General features: G+C 40.4%; 1 protein-coding gene and 1 long non-coding RNA gene across 20 annotated transcripts in view; one reads left to right on the forward strand and one right to left on the reverse strand.

Annotated features, from left to right (window-relative positions):
• Window positions 1-17054, forward strand: part of SGMS1 (sphingomyelin synthase 1) — a 195888-nt gene that overhangs the window by 36095 nt on the left and 142739 nt on the right. The window lies entirely within an intron of this gene.
• On the reverse strand, window positions 498-6334 carry LOC120368754. Of its 8 annotated transcripts, none has more exons than XR_005582758.1 (5): window positions 6178-6334; window positions 3608-3719; window positions 2448-2722; window positions 2168-2276; window positions 498-1753 (listed from the first exon to the last, which is right to left on the reverse strand). It is a non-coding gene; the product is annotated as an uncharacterized LOC120368754 (long non-coding RNA). The 8 variants fall into 8 exon arrangements; XR_005582764.1 differs by lacking the exon at window positions 6178-6334 and adding an exon at window positions 4594-4732 and having other exon boundaries at window positions 2448-2521; XR_005582761.1 differs by lacking the exon at window positions 6178-6334 and adding an exon at window positions 4594-4732 and having other exon boundaries at window positions 2448-2579.

The following is a 17054-nucleotide window of genomic DNA, read 5'->3' on the forward strand; positions in this document are numbered from 1 at the left end:
GGTGAAAGGTATTTCATTGTTCCAGTGCTGGCCATCCAGTGAAATTTTTCTGGCATTTTTCTTTAATTTCAAAAGTGTATTATTTAGTAGTATTTTGCTGCAAATATATATGGTAGAGCTACTGCAGTAGCAGAAAATTATTTCCACATCACTACTTTAGAAGAGGACAAGCTTTTTGTCTCCTTGTTTATTTTGCTAATATGTTTTAAAATGATAGTGTTGGGGATGGAGGGTAGTGGCTAATTTGACTGCTCATGGAAGAGTGTGACTGGTGGGTCTAGCTGTGGTTGGGCATTGCTTAAATTCATTGGCAGAGTTGCAGGAAATTAAGCCCCAAGAAGGACTGTAGACAGAAAAAGAGCGTTTCTCCTTTGCATCTTACCAAACTGAAGAAGATCTGAATAACTGAGGGGCCACTCAATCTTACAGAAAAATGTGTTTAATTATCATACTGCAGGAGCAGCGTATTCAGAGGAGAGACTCAAGGGTGTTGGTTTTGTATAAATGAGTGCCCTGGTATTTGGTAAGAAAGTGCCCCCATGTTGCTTCCCTCACTCCTCCTCATTCCTGGTTTCTCTGTTTCGTGCCTCTGCAATTTCACTTGAATCAGAGCAAATACCTTGATTGGGGTTTAAGGGATTGTGCTCTATACAAACTGTAGTCGGTGGTAGAATGGGTCAGGGAAGGAGACACCACTAAATGGGAAAGCTTTGAACTCTAGAAACAGGGCCCCTCTTTATGCTCCTGGAACTGTAACATCCTTGATATTTCTGTCGTCTGACTTCATAGGACCAGGATGGCTAATTTAAGTTGTACCAAATTATAGGTCTTATGTTGGAAAATGTCCAGTGCAGAATACTAAGCTCCTTGTCACTGACGATGGTTTTAGTGTTTAAAACTCTGGTCTTCAGAGAAAATTTTTTCTGTAATAGTTTCACATGATGTGTGTGTTACTTTGTTGCTTTTGGGATGGATATGAATGTTTAAGATGTGTGTTTGGGTATACGAAGATTAAATTTCATTACTCAGAGTTAAATTAAGTTCAGGAGTGTGGGAAAGTTTCTTGCTCCATATGAGTACAGAAACCACTTCTTGGTAAACTCTCACATAGAAGGATTGTGCCTGTACTGCTGCAGCACACTATCCTTCCTCTATAACACCAGAGTGACACAAACAGTTTCATACTAGTCTTTCTGTCAGGATCTCTGAGCAGCCCTGGAACATTTCAGCCTTTGTTGGGAGACGACAGAAAAGACAAACTGAATAGAAGAGACCAAGTGACCCATCCTTCTTGTTTGCTAATTTCTCTTTCTCCTGCTGAGCTCTAACCGCCTCTCTTTCTTCTTGTCAGCCTCTCGCTCTCACCTGGTTCCTTTCCCTCCCAGTACAGACATGCTTTGGTCTTCTCTAGTTTAAAACAACCCACTCTTGATCCTTTCTTTCAAATAATCACCAAATCCCTTTTCCTTCCATTCATCTTCAGATTTATTGAACATGCTGTTAATTCCCAGGCAGACTGTACCTCTGACTCCTCCTGGTGTTTTCCATGTGCAAGCCCTCTAGGTCTCAGCCCTCAGACTGTCGCCTTTCTCTTGGGATGGAATCATCCAATTCTCCCACGCTCAGATGAAGTGGCAGGTTGTAGTGTTCTGTGTATCAACTGTGATCACCTCAGCAAGTTTGACTTATGTCCAGACCCTGCTATTCTGTCTCTTTGGGGCAATGATCATGTAATCAATAATCAAACAGCCTCCTAAAGCAAAGCATTATTTATTTAGAGCCAAAGCATTTCAGAGACAACATATCTTTAAAAATAATAAAATAGGCTGTCAGAGGGTAGCTGCACCTGTATTCCCTTTCCTTGGTCCCTTGAGGACACCATTTAAAGGTTTCCTGCTCCCAGCCATCACCTCTCCTGGGCAGAGACTTGCATCTTACTCTGTCCTGACCAGGAGTTTTAAGACTGCACAGCTCCCTGGATTTACACACTACCTAAATAGGCCAGTGCCTGTACTTTGCTTTCTCTCCAAAGGCTATAATAACTATATTGCCCACAGCTATAAGTTATTACACAGATTCTTCTGAACAAGCACATTTTTTCTTAAGGTAAAAGCATTACAGTGAAAACAAAAAAATACAAGTTCTTATACACATGTTAAAAGCTTACCATAGGTCACCTATAAATACTGTGGGGCTCTAGTAGGTCACGTTCTTCCAACCTTTCCGCAAAGATTGTAGGCTCCTCCCCACCCTTGGACAGAAATCCTGTCTGAATGCTGGATCAGAAAGAAGGCCCTGAATCAGTTGAAACTCAGGCTATTTATCCAAAAATCCTTCTTTGGTCTGTTGGCCACTAGAGAATCCAGTTTGAACCAGAATATGCAAGCCTCCCCTGGCGGTGATATTTCTCTCGGGGGCTTATAACCTGGTTGTGTTGCCTTACTCACCATCCACTATTTTTTACATCCTGGAGGAGCTGTGGTAATCCATCCCACTCTTCCTACATCGGCTCTCCTTTCACCTGCATCAGATACAAGCTCTTGCTTCAGCTTTAAAATGCTTCATAACTTAGTCCAGCCCTAGATGAGGTAGTAACCTATTGTGAGGTTGATCCCTGCCTTTGCTCTGCCGGTATTCCCAGCCTCTACTGTCCACCATTCAGCTTCCCTCCTAAACACCGTCAGGCTTTCTCCTAGTCTGGCCCTCATGCATGGGAAAAATCCTAGATAAAATTAAGATACCTATTACTTTAACCTCCTCCACATCCATCCTTAAAACTCACCTTACCATGATCCCTACAACCCCCAAACTATTCATTGTGGCTAGACAGGTGACTTATTCCTCTTCCCCTTCTTTCCTCTTCCTGCTCCCTTCCTCTCTCTCTATCCTCAATTACAAAACCTGTAACAAAGCTCTGCCAATTCTTCACTAGATTAATTTGTGTCTGATGATCAAATTTTAATTCTTTATTACACACATTGCTGAAATATCCGTTCTCTGTCTTAAACCCTTGCATAGCACTTGGGATCTTCTTGAATGAATAAAATGCATAGCATACTATATAAACTGATTATAGTGGCCCTTTGGAATGTGGCCATTGCTAGGTTGTAATGTGAACAGGGTGTTATATACCATAGCACATCAGTTTAGGACAAGAACTGAAACAGAATGCTGTATCAAGTTGAAAATGTTCGGGTAACACAGATGGGCAGAATGTTTGAGAGAGGGCATTTTATGAGATAGCAGCTGTGCGTTTCCATCTTATTAGACAGTAGCATTATCATTTATCAGTTCAGACAATGCTGTGAACGGATCCTTAGTTTGTTGTTCTCCAGCTGGGAATTTTGCTGCCCTGTTGTTTTTTTCTATAGGAAAGACTGTTTGTTACAGTCAAAAGGAAATGTAATGTCTGTCGTGTTTTTGGACACTTGTTGAGCTCTGCTAGCAACAATGGTGCTATGTTAAATAGCCCTTTGTGATGCTTTGGGATAATTGAGTTATTTTTTTCCTAAACCTGTTCTCTTTTTTTCACACTTTAAATAGCCAAAAAACAAACAGAAAACCAAACCAAAACAACCCCCCCCCATCATACAGATAAATAACTTACAGTAGTAAAGGTCAAAGTTGTTTAAATCAAAGCATGTTTAAATCTAATCCACATAGGACACAAATCAAGGAGAAGAGTCTTCATCTGAATTGGTAGCCCTGTAATGGCTGGTCTGCAGGGAAAATAAAGTTTAATTTTCATTTGATGTTCCATATTGGCATTTATAAGATTTGAAGAAATAAGATGTTCCCTTCTCCTACATAGGGGAAGAAAGCCAGTAGTTTAAGGTTTTTCAGCCTGTAGGTTGTAAGCACCCTCCTTTTTCCTCCCCTTTTTTTACTCATCTGTGTAACATAATTCCAGGAAAGTCCTTGTGTGTGTCATTCTGAAACCTTTTATATCTGTAGAATCAGTGTGAAGCTACAGAAGCAGCTACAAGTGTGATTGAGAATTCTCGTTGTACAGAATAGCACCAGGCTGAATCATCACTGGCTTTCATGGTCTGTTACTGTCCAGTTTTTAACTTCTTAGCCATTTTGACTTTACAGATTACACCAGTGCTGTGTACAGTGGCAGTGGGGCATATATCTATTGTTGTGCCAAGAGTCCTAGACTATTGTGATAAAGAGGTAGCTTAAGCAAGCACCACTCCTTTAGGGGAGGGATAGCTCAGTGGTTTGAGCATTGGCCTGCTAAACTCAGGGTTATGAGTTCAATCCTTGAGGGGGCCACTTAGGGATCTGGGGCAAAATCAGTACTTGGTCCTGCTAGTGAAGGCAGGAGGCTGGACTCGATGGCCTTTCAGGGTCCCTTCCAGTTTTATGAGATAGAAATATCTCCATATATTATTATTACCCTTGCTCTGCAGCTAATTTGTATGTGACAGTTTCATTGGTTGTATGAAGGAGCGTTCACAGATCGTGTATTACTTGGCCCAGCTTCCTTAGTTCTTCAGAACCACCCACACAGCAATACAACCAGAACACACAATTTACCCCTAACACACACACAGTCCTTCACCACAGCTTACACCTCACAATCCCTACCAGCTGTAAGGAGCACAGATCTTACAGGATTGTCACTCTGTTTGTGTCACTATGAAGCTTAGAATGTCTGAGTCAATACGAAGAGATAGAAACAGCTACAAGGATGGCTGAGAGTTCTTTTTGTTTAGATTATCACCCGGTTCAGTCATCAGTGGGCCACTGAGAACCAGATGGAATGTTGGAGTCCAAAGGTTCTGTGGCAGTTGGAATGTGACAGTTAATCAGAGAAGGTGGGAGTAACAGCTATAAGGCGTAATAAAGAGGTGGTTATACCTCCAGCTGGGGGATAGCTGTGTGCACAAATTTAAGGGAATATGTATAAACAGCAATATTGCTCACTACAGCACAGCACATGGAACCAAGAGCCCCCATTTTTGGCTTTTTTACACACAACTTTACAAATTACACATCACACCTGTGAGACAGTGTGGACTTTCTAAAGTTTCTAACCTTTATGGTTATGGAGAGAACTTAAAAAATACGAAAATCACACAAACCATTATGATGCCTGCCAAAATCTGCAGCCTAAAATAATTGCTCTAAAATGAGTTTTCAACCATGGGCTGCGAATCACTGTTTGAGTCATGGCCACTCTGCCCCTCCTGTATTGGTAAATGGGAGGAGGCACCACCTAGATTCTGGCCACCTAGGAGCAGAGGTTGAGAGCAACCATTTTGGTCTGGTTAGTAGAAATCCTTTCCCAGTTGCAAATATCTGCTGCTTTTATATTTCTAGGAATAGTTAATTTAGTTGTTACTAAAAGGGGGGGATGAGGTAACTGAAGATATAAATCATTCTGTGTTCGGAATGGGCACAAAACAGTATGAACAGCTAGATTAAAGAGTGATTCTACTCTGAAAGTGATGCTAAATTGGCATTGCGGGGAAACGTTTGTGCATATTTTACTTTCTTACAAACAAAATGGCTTTTAACTGCTACTCTTGTGAACTCAACCTGGGATTTGAAAGTCAAGCTGTATTTGTTCTAGTCATCGGAGTTTAATAATGTTGGTGATTTGCTAGCCAGAAAAGTCCTGCTCACTCTCCCATAGCTGTATTGATTCTGCAGTGTTATCATACAAAATGTTAGGGTTTTTTAGGCCAGTAATGGAAGCAGATATTACACAATATACACAGTGGGCTTCTTGATTAAAAATTCTTTCTGACCATAACAGTGGACCATTTCCCCTGAAATCTGAGAGAGAGAAATTAGAGTTGTAGCCTGGGATTTGGGAGACCCAGGGTCACATCCTATTTCACCACAGACTTCCTGTATGACCCTGAGCAAGCCACTTTATTCTCTGTCTTTCTGTTCCCCATCTGTGAAATGGGAATAATAGCTCTTACACATCTCACAGGGTTGTTGTGCAGACAAATACATTAAAGAGTGTATGAAACTCCCAGATACATAGTAGTAGGGGCCATATAAGTACCTAAGATAGAAAAAGTGTTAACCTCATATAAGGCCCGATCCAGTGCTCACAGAAATCAATGGAAAGGCTAAGTTAACTAATGTTTATATTAACCTAGGAGATCCTCAAATGGAAAGCACTGTGAAGCGGCTGCCTGCACAGGAAAAACTTACCAAAAATTCTCATTGGTTCACTTGACAACTCTGTTGACTTGGATCAATTTTTATTACCTTTTCTATTACTCTGCCTTATGAGCAACTTCAATTCAAATGGAGGTAAAAATGGGTCTGGCTGCTAGAACTTTGTGTACACAATGGCTGCCATTGTTCTGACATCATCACCGTGTTTTTTTGTAAATTTCCCCCAGATAGAAGAGGCCTATTGGGCAAAGGTTAGATTAGGTTTGTTCTCATGCTTTTGGACAGCATGGAGGCCACTAAATGCATGATGTGCTTCTATGATATTGTGTCCCTAGCCAAATCTGGTATATTCCGGGATTAGAGACCTGTGAGGGACTGGTGTCTAGCTCCATCCAACCTTTGTGCTTTAGGTCTTCCGGATTTTTTTCCCCATCCTGCTTTTATTGGGTCAAAGTCAAAAGTGATTTTTGCAGGGAAGTTGGTAGGTATATGACGATGCCACCTTGGAGAGCATAGGGCAACCATTTGAAAGCACAGGACCTGTTAAGTTAGAAAATAGATCTGTACTTGAATTCATACTGGTTTGATGTTTTTGTTCATTTGGTGATGCTTCATCGGGATGATGTCCAACATCTTTTCAATCTTGACAGTGAGAGGCCATGTTCCATAGATCAGAATACTGACCACCACTGTATATCTGTAGTTTGAGTCTCTACTTATCAGACAGTTCAGTTTGCAAAAGACATTCTTGATGAGGTGCCCCATTACTGAGCATGCTTTTGCACTATGGGCTTCAAGTTCTTTCTTGACGCTGTTGTTGTTATCGACAACAGATCCGCAGCAGGTGAATTCACCACCAATCTTGGCTGGGTGGTTGCCTGCTAAGATGCTAGAGCCCTCCGTGTGTTTGAAATCACTGACTGGAAGAGTTTTGGTTTTACCCCAATTAATTTTTAGGCTGACTTTTGATGCTGAGCTTTCCAGGGCTTTAAGTACAGCAACTGGGTTGTTCATCGATTTGATAACTAGTGCTATGTCATTAGCAAAAGAGACGGTGAGGTTCTTATTAAGGCATATGCCTAAAACACAAAGTATTTAATCATATTTTAAAAGCTGAATTTCAGTATAAAGGAAACTGAATTTTTTTTATGTGGGCTTGTGTGTAGGGGCAGACCATTCCCATGTAAGTTGGAGATTTCTCGTGTATCTAAGCTCAATTCCTTATATCTTAATTCCCTCTTCCTCAGGGGGAATCTCAGGCTGTCAGTGCCCAAAAGAAAGCATATGTCTCGAAGTCATTGTAGTATGAACTGGATTTAAACTTTGAGCCTTCATGACTGGTTGTCAATTTCCAGATTTAAATGACTTCCTGTCTCTAACCTGTCTAAAGAGTCACTTCTCTGACATCCCACTAGAGGCCCTTCCTGCAGCTGTCAAAGTCCTGTCATGTTCACTGGAGTTGAGTGTCATCTTCAGCTGTTTTTGATGAAATAGAAAACATTAATTCGCCTATCAGAGAACTTTGGCAGCAGCCTACTTTCCAGATCTTTCAAGGAAAGCCACATGAAATGACACTTTCTGTCACTGTTCCTCATAGGGACACCCTCTTGTAAGCAGAGAAGAAATTGTATAACTGCTGCATCAGTTTTTTAAAAAGATGCTTAGACCTTTCATCTGTATATTAGACAAATCAGAGAACTAATTCAGCACTGCTTGTCTACAGTGGCCTTAAGACTGGAGGTCTTCATGTACGACATAGAAAGTGTACTTTTAGTTATATACCTATATACAAGATAGTACCTACCAAAATCTGTACTGGAAAGAGGTGGATTAGGAAGATACAGTAATTCGGGACAAATTTTCTAACTAGTTACAATTTGCTACAGATTAGTAAATGTTAAGTGTTTCAGCGAAGTTAAGTAGAAGTAAAGTAGAAATTTTCAGTTTCTCTGTTATTCAGAGAAATTACTGTTTTTTTTGTTTTTGTTTTTTTTTTACTCCAGCTTTTATGTTAAAATACGAATTATTTTTACAAGCCTCAACTTGTTAGGGTAGAGTTTCTATACGTTTCTAGTCCTTATAGTCACAACACACCTTGAAAATGAGAGAGCCCAATTTAAACTGATGTGATATGATCATGAGTTTCTAGACAGCTTGGGGAAAAAAGCTGATGTGTGAACTGCTCCAGTCATATAAATGGAGTATTAAATCTGAACCATAACAATGACAGTTTACATAGCAACATTGTTAACCATTTCACTGCTAATAAGCTGGTGTTTCTGCTATAACTATGTGCTTATTTCACAGTCCCAAACAGCCTCCCACTTCTCTCCATGTGATGGGGCATAAGGTAGATATGGTTCAACTGAAAATGAAGAGATAAAGCAATACAAATAATAAGATTCCTAAACCCAAACTTGGAGTGGTTAAATACCCACTATTTCTTTGGAATTCTGTAGGTGTGCTTTCTTGTCATGTAGTTGCTGTGGTAAAAGTGGACCTCATATTGTAAATGAAAAGTTATTTGGTGAAAAATTCAGTAGTAATTTGGAAATATACTACAATATTTTGAAATGGTGTATAGCAAAAATATTACGTCAGATAATAGTGAAATACTGGCTACATTCAAGGTCTGATTTCATCAAGTCTTTTAAAACCAAATGTATAGGCTTGTGCCTCCATGGACCTCTGAAACTTACATCCCCTCTTACTATTAAGGGTGCTCTTTTGCTCTGAGGATCAAATTGAGTGTTTCAAAGTTGTGAATGTTGAACTAGTTTTTCAGTTCATGGAGTCATTTGCAGTTTTCACCTTTTAAAATGTTTCCTTATATAGCATGATCTGTGAGGCAAGACTTACAAGTTCATTAATTATTCAGTTGGAGCTGTTCTGTGTTATAAAAAAACCCAACAATATTTGACTGGCCTATGTAAGTGGCTTAGTGAGGTGAGTATATTTTAGTGTGCTCATTGTCTTGTGACTCTCCTAACTGAAAATAGTCAGATGGGCAATAGTCTCAATTGTAAGTAGGCAATACATTTTAACCAGCATGATTTCTTTATTGAGAATTCAGTATTTTAATTGTGTGTGTAGAATGGCATCTTTTGAGCTCAAACTCATTTTCTCTCAGGCAGTTTCACATGTAGTTCATTGATCATGAAACATGACACCATTAAAAGTCAAACTAAGATATTTTAGTGGTTAAAGCTTGTTTGAGTCACCTTATTATATTGCAATAATTCATAATAATAGTGCAGCTTTCTGAGGGCTTCAGAATGTTATGACTAACTTTTCAGTGCTCAGAGTCTTGCCACAGCAGCATATGAGGTGCTTTGAGAACTGTTTTTCCTATTAGAAAGATGGAGACAACTAGCCCTTGTCATATGCATTTCCTGTGCTGCCTGCTGTATTGAGTATTAATTTAAAATAAGGTGAAGAAGAAATCAGAAAATGTAGACTACCACTACAGTCTTCCTATGATAGAAATGAGACCTAACCAAACCCTTTTGAGAAGCCTAATGTAAAATGGAAATTAGGAAGGTTAAGATGGAATTTAAATAGCAAATAGCTAAAGACATAAACAAATAACAGTAATTTTAAATTAATCGAAAGCAGGAAGCCTCGAATTAGTGGATCTGCTTGACTGTAGGGGATGTAGGGGAGCAACTGAGGAGGATAAGGACATTGCAGAAAAGCTAAATGATTTCTTTGTATTAGTCGTCACCATAGAGATTATGGTAATAAGCTATCCTCTTCAGATAATAACAGATGTTGTTGTCAAAAGAGGAGGTACTTGAACAAATCAAAAAATAGTACAAAATAACTAGGATTGGATGATATATATCAGAGTTTTGAAGGGATTTAGGAATGAAGTGTCCGAGCAGCCGGTAATATGCAATGTCATTAAAACTGTCGACTGTACTACAGGACTGTATGGTAGCAAGTGCTTTTTATCTCTCTCCAAAGGTAATAGGGAATGGCAAATTAGTGAGTCTGTGCACCAGGAAAAGTGGCTGACATTAAAAAATTGAATGGTAAAACTCCTTGATTAAACATGATGATGGGGTAAACCAACACAGCTTCTGCAAAAGAAAATCATGTCACTTACTGATTAGAATTTTTTGAGCATATCCACAAAATAGTGGCTAAAGAACGAGATGACATTTACTAGCATTTTCGAAAGCTTTTGTTAAAATACCTCAGCTGCCAACAAGGAAATTAAGTAGCTATTGTGTGAAAGGTAATATCATGGATTAGAAACTGGCTAAGGGCTTGTTTAAACACATAAATGGTATATTTTAAACTACGTCAGTAAAGTTAAACTGGTACAGCCCCTAGTGTGGATGCAGTTACAAGCAGTATAGCTTACTCCCATATGGGAAGGAGAATGAGCCAATACTGTCTGTTACAAGGCATAACTGTCTCCACAGTAGGGATTGTACTGGTACAACTAAGTTTAAAAAAAAAAATCACACTCAACTCTAACCAAAACAGCTATACTAGCTCAAAAACTGTAGACCAGGCCTCAGAAAACAAAAAAGTTGGAGTATATAGCAAAAGATGGAGATTCATAAGTTTCCATACTAAAAGTTACTGGGATTATGAAGAAGCTTTTTGGGCAGGTTATTCCATAGCTGTCGGCCACAAATGTCTTGAACCTTCTTCTGAAACATCTGGTACAAGCCACTGCCTGAGAAAGAATGCCAGACTAGATGGGCCACTAACCAGTAGAGGAGTACCTATGTTACTCAGTCCTTCAGACAATGTCCTGCCAGGTAAAAGGTAAAAATTGTTCATTTATAAACACATCATTCAATTAAAAATACTTAAATCTACTGTTCAGTTGACTTGTTAATGAGCAAATGCCAGTATATCTTTAAAAATTTCTGTTTTTAAGATGACCTTCAAAAGCTGTTTTGAGTCTTCATATTTTTGAGTTGAAACTTAAGGTCTATGAAGATCCCCTTCTGTTTTATTTTTAATTTTTTTTAAGTCCTTTGTTTTCACAACAAATGCCATCAACTCAGCAACCAAACAATGGCTCAATGATCTCCTGGTCATCACAACTCAACAAATCCTAAAGTTCTTCCTTAGGGCCAGACAATGTGTCAAATAGATCCTGCAACTTAATGTCGAAGGAGTCTCGTGGGCAAAATGTGAGTTCCTTGAAAGCCTGCTGAAGACTCACAATATTGACATCCTCATGTTGCAAGAGACCCATGTTAGCAGTGACCAACAGGCTAGGCACTTCCTTACCTACGGATACAACCTAATGACTAACCATTATCATCTGAAATATGGCTTGGCAATATACATCAAGGACACCTGTGATTTTAATGCTATTCCACCAACTGAAGAGTTTACCACAATCATCAAAGTAGGGGAGCGCCAAATTACCAACATCTATAAAGCCCCTAGCATAAGATGGCCAAAACCAGGGCTACCCAGCACTCCTATTCCATGCATCTATGCAGGTGATTTTAATAGTCACCACACTATGTGGAGCGATAAATGAAACTGATGGCAAAGAACAAGGAGTGATGGTCTCAATTTGCAGTGGGGGAGGTTTAGGTTGGATATTAGGAAAAAACTTTTTCAGTAGGAGAGTGGTGAAGCACTGGAATGGGTTACCTAGGGAGGTGTTGGAATCTCCTTCCTTAAAGGTTTTTAAGGTCAGGCTTGACAAAGCCCTGGCTGGGATGATTTAGTTGGGAATTGGTCCTATTTTGAGCAGGGGGTTGGACTAGATGATGTCCTGAGGTCCCTTCCAACCTTGATATTCTATGATCTCATGGACTAGATAGCTGCACAAGACTTACAATTAATCTACAAACTAAAACTATGATCAATATTCTATTCAAGCCACTGGTAATGTGCGTACAATCCAGACCTAACATTCCGCTTTTGTCTTTAGACATGAAACACTCTCATTGCATCACGTGAAGTACTACCACCATTTCTGAATAGCCAACACAGGCATCGAAATTCTTGTGTTTTTTCTGAAACAGGTAGCATGATGGAATTTTGCTAAAGCTGATTGGGATGCCTACAGATTCTTGAGAAAACTGTTGCAAGGGTCTGGTGAGACCAGAATGCTATCAACAGTTTGCAGGGCACCTGAAAGTAGTAGGAAAGAAGACCATTCCCTGAGGCTTTCAGAAAAAGCATACTCCTGGCTGAACAAAAGAGACACAGGAGTTCCTCTGGCAAAACAACCAGACCAGGAGCTCTCACACCGCAAAAGCCCATGTTGGGCTGCCGCTCTCAGGAGCCAGCGCCCAGCCCAGGCAACTCCTCTGGTGTGATTGTGCTGCCCCCAGCCCTACTCACTGGTGTGGGCACCAGGCTCACTGGCAGCTGTTTCTGGTCACGCTGATATGTGCAAGCCACGTGCATGCTCCCGGACCAGAGTCTTGTCCACGCAGAAGTGTGTGACTCCTATCGATGGATTTTAATTGTGTATCCGTGCATGGTTTTAGGAATGAATATGGACGTCTGCAGGCCCTGACGGTATTCTGTCAGAATTCTTCCACCATCTCGGCCCCAAAGGAATCCAATGGCTAGCAACATTGTGTTCTGCTACCTTAAGGACAGTACAGATCCCTGAAATATGGCATGAGGCAATGGTAATTGCCATACCAAAGCCTGGGAAGCCCACTGATGAAGTGGGAAGCTATAGGCTGATTTCTCTACTATGCACGACCTATAAACTTCTTGAATGTATCATCCTTAAAAGAATGAGAATGCCCTTTTACTGTGTCAGTTATCCCTGTCAAACAGGCAGGCTTCCGACCAAAACGTAGTTATTGCGACCAAGTTCTGGCACTCACAACTCACACTGAGGCTGGCTATCAGAAAAAACAAGACTGGTGTAGTATTTGTCTACCTGTCATCTGCGTATGATACTGTATGGACTAAGGCCCTGATGCTGAAACTTGCAAAAATTATAACTTACTACCAAACAGTTCACCTGCTGTGGACCATGCTGAGTAACAGACGCCTATGGGCTTACTTGGGTTATAAGACCAGCTCAACCTATACCATAAACAATGGACTACCACAAGGTTCTGTACTCAGGCCAACCCTTTTTAATATTTACATAAGTGACATGCCTCCAACTAAATCACAAAAATTTGGATGTGCAGAGGATCTTGCTATGACAATCCAAGCACCAAACCTCCATGACATTAGAAGGGTGGTGAAGCACTGGAATGGGTTAACTAGGGAGGTGGTGGAACCTCCATCCTTAAATGTTTTTAAGGCCTGGCTTGACAAAGCCTTGACTATGATGATTTAGTTGGGGATGGTCCTGCTTTGAGCAGGGGGTTGGACTAGATGACCTCCTGAGGTCTCTTCCAACCCTAATCTTCTATGATTCTTTGAAAAGGTGGTAAATGAAGACCTCCGAATTATAGAACAATACTTCTGGAAATTAGACTCAAACCAAAACCTGGAAAAATAATAGTAAGCGGCAAGCACATTTCATCTCGATAATAGGAGTGCCAAAAACACATCAAAAGTAGCTTTTTCTAGTAAAAATATGCGACATGATTACACCCCAAAATACCTCGGAGTGAAACTTGACCACACCCTCACTTTCCATGATCACCTTGAGAAGGTAGCTGAAAGATAAAAACGAGAGCCAACATAATTAAGAAACTAGCAGGTACAACATAGGGTGCATCAGCATGAATGTTGTGAACATCTGCAATGACACTTGTATATTCGATAGCTGAATATCGTGCACTGGTATGGAGCAGATGTAGCCACACGTGACTTGTTGACAGCCAGCTGAATACAGTGGTGCATAATGAGGTGCATCATTGGAACCTTTAAATTGACTCCAACACCATGGCTACCTGTTTTGTCTAACATTGCTCCCCTGTTGATATGCCAAACTTCTACAACACTTGGTGAAGCTCAGAGAATCCAGGAAAACAGATGTCTTCCTATCCACCAAGACCTTGACAGTGCCTCCCTTTCCCCCCTCAGCATCTTAAGTCCCACAAGCCTTTCTGGGAACATTCACTTAGCCTCATGCAATCAGGCTATGATCAGAAGGGTGCTTGGAAAGCAGAATGGGCTAAACAAGTCTTAAAAAATAAGCATCTTGTGCTGGATCCTACTCAGAAGGTTCCTGGGTTCGACCTTCCATGGACATCTTGGTCAACTCTGAACCAAATCTGAACCAACTACGGTAGAAGCAGACATCTAATGCACAAACAGAAAACCAAGGACTCCCTGGTGTGCGCGTGTAGCTCTCCATGACAGGTGGTGATATGTTTGATGGTCTATTGCCAATTTATAAATATGAAAGAGGCATCACTGCTATAAATTTTTCCACTCCTGATACAGCCATCTGGCTTGATCAATTTCAGGCGAAATTGTCGTTTCTGCTCTATACCACCCATACGAAAGAAGAAGTTGCAAGTAAGCTGTAGAGGTTCTTTCTAAGGTCACTTAGATTGTACATAAGGGATAAAGCCATTAGTTGAGTATTAAGAATGGTTGCAAATACAAAGTTTAACTGTCCTGTGATTTAAGGAACCAGCTTGTCAAGTAACTACAGAATCCATAATCTTTATGAGCTACCATCAATATTACATCTCTGAAACTTGTACAACCCTATTTTGTGAACATTAAAGCCAATGTTTGAAAACCATTGGTGCCTAAGGATAGACTACTAAATCTTAAAGGCGTTAAAATAGAAGTTGCTTAATCTTCAGACATGCTGTGTGCACACTGCACCCACGGATGTCATTATGACTTATGACACACTTCTGAAAAATCAGGCCACATTTATCTTAGTGTCTAAATATGGATCTAGGAATATAAGTTTAGGCATCCAGATTTGAAATATTGGCCTAAGACTTTCTAAATCCTAAATGTTTAATAATTGTTACGAGGGAGAAAAGGTATAGTGTTTTTTGTTGGCCTTGGGGTAGAAGTTGGGGAGGCTTCAATGACATAATTAAGAGAAATGGCAAAGAGACTTTATATAATATGTGACTATTTTTGCCAAGTACCTCTAATGCTGCAGTAGAAAAAAGGAACAATACATTTATTTAGAGTTTTAGAATAAAAAGTTTGGGTAGAATATTAAATGCCATTTAATAAATTAGTTGAGAGTGGAATTGGCATTGATTTTTCTATCTTTTAGTATGAGTTGTTTACAAGGAAATTTGATGTGTTACTTTAGTGGGAATTAGATTCACTCAAATATAACGCAAGAAAAAGGCAAAATTAGTTTTCTTAGCTGTAAATTTGATTTCTCCTTAGTTGGATCCAGTGTTCTAGGTAGACGTTGTGATGGAGTGTATCAGGCTCAGAGGCCCCCTGCTGGAGGCCTCCGGATCTTACCAAACCCTGTCCCAGAAAGAAGCAGTGGAGCTAAATCCTCCAAGTGGCCTAGAGAGACTGCACAGGAGGCAGCCAATCAGGGAAAGGCTGCAGACCCATATAAAGGGAACTGCAGTTCAGAGCAGAGTAGTTCCATGCTGGAGCCAGAGGAATGCAGATGGTGCTCCTGGCTCACCCAAGGGAGCTGTAGTACCATGGACAGCTGAGAGCTGGCAGGGACTAGGGGAGTAGGAGAGCTTCTGGCTGTCTGCTGGGACTGAGTACAAGACTTCAATCCTACAGTAAGGGTGAAGCATTCGTGAAGGTGAAGGGGCCATGGGGAAGTAGCCCAAGGAATCATAGCAGCATTGTGAGAAGTTGAAAGGAGACACAGCAGCATGTGGCTGCTATTCATAGATTCCTGGGCTGGAATCTGGAGTAGTGGGTGGGCCTAGGTCCCCACTTCATCAGTCACAGGTGGAGTGGCATACTCCCTGAGGCGGGAGTTGAACCTAATTTCAGAGAGGGGACTGAAGGCCCTGAAGAGGGTCAGCAATATACTAAACATTGAACTGTATTGGGCTTTAATACACCCCCAGAAGGGGTTCTGAGGTATTTAGTGGCCCAGATGGAGAGCTGGAGCCAAAAGGGCCCAGAAAGGGAAAACCATTGTCTCCAAGGAGGAAGCCTTGAGGGTACAGCTCAATACCAGGGCTGAGACTGTTTAAAGACTGCAGTTTGAGACTTTATCATTGAATTGTTTATCCCGGAAATGGTTTTGCTTTGTTGAAAGCCTACACTCTGTGTATTGACTTGGCCAGAAGGCCAAGTCACTGAGATCACCTGAGAAACCACTGACAGGAATCACCACCGACTGAGAGAGGTGCAGGCACACACCCACACAAGGGAGCACTTGAGTGAGCTGAGTTCCACCCCATTACAGATGTCTTACCTGTAATTTTGATCTCATTTTGCCTTTCAAGAGATATTTTGTGAATTTAGTTGCATCATTGCCATCACTTTGGGTGATATTTTATCTCCTACTGTAAATCAGAACTAAAATTACCTGAAGTTTGGAGGACTACTTTCTTTGAATTTTTAGTTAATTGGCATTCATTCAGCTTTTTGATGCTGCAGTTTGTACAATACATGTCTAGAAGCAGTTTGAGCCTTGTCTCTACTTATACCCATATATAGAAGTATGGTACTAATTAATTCAGTATCACTATTTGTTCTAGAATCTGTACTGGATCGTTTCTTCAGGTAAAGCTTTGATTCAAAAGTATTGGCTTAATAGAGAATATGATAGAAAATCAAGGCAATAAGCTTAGATATTTCCTGTGCCATCTTGCTTTTTGCATTACGCACACTTTTTGCTTCTAAGGAGAAACTACAGCATTTAATGCAGCAAATTCTTTGTTCTAAGGCAGGTTAGATATGAAAATATTTTTAATATTAAACATTTTGATGAAATATAAGACCAAAAAACCAGATGTAAATAAAGTGTAATTGTTCAAATGGGACTCTTTATAAGCAAGCCTTTGCTGTCCTTGCTGCTGGAATCAGTGTAG

This window comes from Mauremys reevesii, linkage group 7, assembly GCF_016161935.1.
Source record: "Mauremys reevesii isolate NIE-2019 linkage group 7, ASM1616193v1, whole genome shotgun sequence".
NCBI lineage: Eukaryota > Metazoa > Chordata > Testudines > Geoemydidae > Mauremys > Mauremys reevesii.